Genomic DNA, 6000 nt, shown 5'->3' on the forward strand with positions numbered 1-6000 from the left:
CCTTCGGCTCAGGTCATGATCCCAGGGTTCTGGGATCGAGCCCCACATCAGGCTCCCTGCTCTGCGGGAAGCCTGCTTCTCCCTCTCCCATTCCCCCTGCTTGTGTTCCCTCTCTCGCTGTGTCTCTCTCTGTCAAATAAATAAATAAAATCTTTAAAAAAAAAAATAAAAAAAATATAAATAAATAAATAAATAAATAAAAAATAAAAATTGCTTATTGGTACCAATGAGTGAGTGATGTTATAACAAACAGGACTCTTTCCTTCCTTTTGTATATGACAAACTCCATGCACTCAGAAAGTATAGAGACTATACGTTGTTTTAACTGGATTTGTAATTCAGTAGGCCAAGCTTGGCTTCATTCCCAAGTTCAAAGTTACTTAAGCAAAATGGGAAACACCAATAATACTATACATGCCTTTTATAAGCAGATAAAATAGAAAGCACTTGCCTAGAAACATCAGTCTTGTGCATTCATTTTGCCTCAACCCTTGATATTACATTCGCTCACTCATCATCATGCGTCTAGAAAATTCTGTTTAAAAAATGGCTCACACTACAGAAGCAAGGAATAAGGAGGTGATTGCAAGGTTAGAAGTTTTACTCCTCTGCCTATCTTGAAACTCTGCTTCCAGTAAGAACTTGAAGCATTTAATCCGTGTTGCTGCTCTATTTTCCAGCAGGGACCTTCTTAATAGTTATTAAAAAGAAAGTTTTCTTTCTATTTCCAGTTCTTCATTCAGTCTCTAATACCTTGAGCCCTAAGATAATTTGATTCAATTCAGCCAAACAAATATTTGAAAGAAACTTTGTTAAGCCCTGCTTCCTATTTGGAGATTAGGGAGCAAAATTCCTCCTGGTAAAAAGTTCACAACTTGGCAAGGTTAAGGGGGAAAATAAGGTGAACATACACATTTAGTTAATACAATGCAAAGAAAGTAAATGCTAAGAGAGAGTACAAAGTTTTCTCAGGGTTTGAATGGCAGAAGAGGTCAGGCTCCCTGGGAGGGTTAAGGAAAAACTTAGGTGGTAGCATTTGATATAGATCTGGATTCTCAAAGTTTACTGTGCATCAAGATTATCTGAAGGATGTGTTAAAATCCAGATTGCTAGGCACCACACTCAACATTTTCCATTCAGTAGGTCTGAGGTGGGGCCTGAAAATTTGTATTTCTAACAAGTTTCTAGGTGATTCTCATAGTGCTTTTTCAGAGACAGTGCTTGAAGAACCATTGTCCTACAAAGTTTGAAGAATAGAGAACCTTTCCCCCAGAGAAAGAGATGAGCATATTGGAGAGGCAAGAACTGAAGGGCACTTTAAATAATAATAAAGATTCCTAATGTTTTGAGCTTTCTTAATTTTGCCAATGAGGTTCAGAGAGGTTAAAGAACTTGCTTATCATCATAGCCAATAAACAGCAGAGTCAGGATTTGAACCCATGGAGTTGTCAACCCAGAAGATGACGCCTGACCTCTATGATTAATAATAGGAAGCAGTACATCTTCACTGACACATTTTGTTAGACAGTAATGGGAGTTAAAGCTCAGCATGCAGGTTGCAGTTAGAGGGCTTAAATGCCAGGGCAAGGAATTTTATACTTAGGATGTTTAACAGAGATGTGTTGAAAATTTTTGATCCAGATTGAGAAGTGTATAGAACCAAGAAGGGCAAAAGGATGGAAGCCTAGTTAGAAGTCTTCCATAACAGCCAAGTAAAAGGAAAGGAAGTCAACAAGGGCAATGGTAGTTGGACTTGTGATGGACACAAGAGCTATTTTGTAGGTCAGCAATACTGGTGATTCCCAGTCTTTCTACCAACTATGATTCCCTAATTCCAAAGATTTCGTTAATGAAGCAAACTGGATTTAACTAAACAAAGAAAAAAATGTTCCATCTGAGGTTATTATTTTTCCCACTATAACGCATTCAGATTGTAACGAACAGTTGATAATCATCTAGGGCTCAAAGTTACATTATTGTCGTGGTTGTGATAAGCACTAAATGAGCAAATGAGCAGATCTATAAAATTTTACTGCTTTCGGTTGCAGGTCTTTGTCACTGTACCCATATCCAAGGTCAGTTATGTGATGGACATTTTAAATTTAAGTCTGATCTACAATGCATGTTTCAGGAATTCTTCTGATGCCATCAAAAGCCAGTGGAATGTTTTAATAATCCTGAGATAGTAAGTTACTTTGCTGATATAAAATAATTCCAGCAAAAACAAAGAAATCCCTGTGGTTTTGTGGGTAAATATATAATTTACACTAGGTATTAAAAAAACTGAATATATCTTTTCCTGTCTTATGGTTTGAAAAATACAGCATTTTGCTACCTGATAAGGAGGGGTGGGGGTTGACTGTGTATAAGAGTCAAGGAAGACTTTCTAAGTTCAGGCCAGGGGAGTATTAAAACAATACAGGAAGTTGGGAGAAGGGCCCCATTGGGAAGAATTTGGTGCTGAGGATAGAGTAGATTAGTTCATGTGTGTTGGGATGTCTCTTTAACTCAGGAATCCAAGGCAGGATATTGTTACCTATCAGCCTTTATGAAAACGAGAAATATTGAGACTTTTTAGAGTCAAGAAAACCACGTTGTTATTTCTCTGCCACGTGACATATTTTAACTTTTCGAATGCAGTTTTTAGATAAAATAAAACTTTACTAATGTGGATCAAAACGTTCCACTTATACCTCTCTGTCACTGCCCATACCCCTAAGCCCCATGGGGGGGGGGGGAAAGATGAAGGTTTCTTTTCCTCATAACCGCGGTGGCCTACATGTGTATGGTCATGAAATAGTTAAGCAACAGGCCTCTGATAGTTGTAGCTACAGAAAGCTCTCAATGAGGTGATCCATTTCTGCACAATAGGATCTAGTTTCTCCCCCATAGTACAGTCCAGCCCCAAAGGCGGTCATTCTCACACAGTCAAAAGCCAGAGTGCCTGAGGGCAGTCATTCACAGAGGCAGATATTTTACAGAGGCCCTGGAGGGTATCTCTCTTTAAGTCTCAGTATGTGTTCCCTAGCAAATTAGAAAGAGCAATAGCAAGAGCTATAATTACAATTCATTATGTGTGTTTGGAAATTGAATTTTGAGTAGTTACCATCAAAGATACTGAATATGCACTGCGAATGAGCATTTCAACCTTGCTGAAGGAAAAAGCAGCCCTGACACATATTAAGGTAGGAAATGGGGCGCCTGGGTGGCTCAGTTGGTTAAGCGACTGCCTTCGGCTCAGGTCACGATCCTGGAGTCCCGGGATCGAGTCCTGGGATCGAGTCCCGCATCGGGCTCCCTGCTCAGCGGGGAGTCTGTTTCTCCCTCTGACCCTCCCCCCTCTCATGCTCTCTCTCTCTCTCAAATAAATAAATAAAATCTTTAAAAAAAAAAAAAAGGTAGGAAATGGAACAGACCCAAAAGAGAGGACTCTCAGCAGATAACATGTAACTAAGATGATGAGAAAAGAAGAGGGCACAAGTAAGACTGTAGAGGTGTACGATTCTCAGTAGCTAAATGCAGCAGATGCTTTATTCTTAGCCACACATGGCTAAATGAGTCACCATTCTCTAATGAGGAAGAATCCGAAAGAATGCCAGAGGGAAGTAACCCCAAACTCGATTATTACTGACAATGAGTATATGTAGGTATGCATGTATTTGCTTAAATTAGCTGTTAGGGAAGCTCTGTTTAGTTTATTCCTCAGTGGGGGCTGAGTCATCAACAATTAAATTTTTGCTTGCTTCATGGAGTCCACGAGTGGCAGAATTTGTCGAGTGTTGATCAGCGGGCCCGGGTGGATCGAAGCAGCATTTGCAGCCAAGCCTGTGGTACCCAGCACAGAGAGATGAGGGAGCATCCCCCCGTGTCTGAAGCTCCAGGAGCCTACAAAGTCCTTGCAGCCCTGGCAGCTCGGCAGAGCACACCTGGGGACAAATGAAAACTTTAAGAATGAACCTTTAGTTCAAGGTTAACTAGAGAGCCTGAAGCGGGTAATGAAAGCTGTTACATCTTGTAATTAAAAGGATTTGCTGTGTGGTTACCTGACATAGTTACTAAACGGCCTGCATGAAATGACATGCAGCATTCTGCAGTTACTGTGAATTACCTTATATCATCACCATGCCTTGGAAAAGACAAAGAAAATGTAGGGAGAAGCTTTTAACAGCAATTTGTAGCAAAGATGTTTGGAATAAGAACACATTGCTTGTTACCACTGGCTCTTATGTTAATCACCTAATTGCAAATTGGCTTTCATTAATGTCTGGATACCACTGAAATAATCTTATACCTTCTCTAGTCTGATATCCTGCTTTTTATATTTATATTGAACATGCCTGTACATACAGAGTTTTGTTTTGTTTTTTTTCCGTAGGCATTTAATGGCTCCATTTTTTCCTTTCTACTTGGAGGCAGGGAAATAAGACTCGTGAGCCATGAGGCTGTATTCTGAACTCATAGCTCATAGGTAGAATATAATATAAAAATAGAAGTGTTCTAAAGGGCAATACATAGATCTTTATGCATAGAAAAGCCTACCACAAAGTCCAAAATTATAGAAAAGATATTTGATGCCTTTGAATATTGCTCTCCTCTTACCATGGTCCATCCTGGCATTGTGACCTTCTCTCCTTAAAGGTAGTCAGGCTTGAAGCCACACTTTGCTTGCTACATTCTAAAGGTGACTGTCATCCTCTGTTAATGAAAAAGGACAATAATCAGCTGCTGTTTGTCAGTATACAAAAACAAGAGAACAGTCTGCCTGGTTAGCCTGGCTCCTAGGTGTGTACCATTCTACCTACTCCCATGGAGCATGCAGGATCAACACCTGAATACGTAGAGCTTAAGTGGACCAGTTTCCAGTTGGCTAGTTAGTGCAGTGTTCTACCAAAGGAAAGGCACAAATGTACACGTGGGGTTGGGCAGGTATTTTCCTACTCCTTCTCCTCCTTCTCTTTAAGCTTTTCTCTAATGTAAAATTTGTTTTTTATAGAAAATCATGGAGTAAGGAAAGAAGTATAAAGAAGAAAACAATTACCCTTTCCCTAGTCTGAAATAATCAATATAAATGTTTTGCAACCTTTTCAAGATTTATTATTTTTACTTTGATACTTCCAGATATATTTATTAATTCATTATCTAAAATGAACATGTATGTTCACCAGTTGGGAAATGTTCTGAGCCTATAAGGACTAATTTCAGAAAAAACATCTTTTAGGTCAATATAGCATGCAAATTACAAATGGTTCTTTTACAAATTCACATACTTGGCAAAGTGAGTGGGCAAAGTGGGCAAAGAAAATGCAAAATTGTCAATCTATTATTCCATTTGTTGCTTAATACAATGCCAATATATATCTCTGGTTTTTATGGGTTTTGTTTTTGTGCTTTTTTTTTTCTTGGCTAATTAAAATACCACAGTCACTTTGATTTTCAGTCTACCTACTCCCATAATTTTCTTTTTCATAGATTGCTGTTATATCTTTTTACTGTCTTAATGAATTTATCTTATCTTGAAGTATATTTAATTCAACATTTATCTTTTATGAAAAACAAATATTTCTTATAAAATGTAACCTTAGGGAAATAAATAGAACACACTCAAGTAGTGAGAAGCAGGGTAAAAGAAAAAGCTATGAATGTAACTTGAATTTGCAGTCTTACCTGTTTCATTAAAACCCTCTTTAATCTCAGCGGCGCCTGGGTGGCTCAGTCGGTTAAGCATCTGCCTTCAGCTCAGGTCATGGTCCCAGGGTCCTGGAATAGAGCCCCATGTTGGGCTCTCTGCTCAGTGGGGAGTCTTCTTCTCTCTCTCAAATAAATAAATAAAATCTTTTTAAAAATCCTCTTTAATCTCTGAATCACAAAAAAAGAAACTATATATTGTTGTTTTAAATCATAGCTAAACATCAACTTAATAGTTTCATACCTGGCAACTAAAAAATCCAGTTTCTCTAAAACAAAGGTTCTCCTCTTTATAATGGGCCGAACTTGTCATAT

This window comes from Halichoerus grypus, chromosome 2, assembly GCF_964656455.1.
Source record: "Halichoerus grypus chromosome 2, mHalGry1.hap1.1, whole genome shotgun sequence".
In the NCBI taxonomy this organism is placed as follows: Eukaryota; Metazoa; Chordata; class Mammalia; order Carnivora; family Phocidae; genus Halichoerus; species Halichoerus grypus.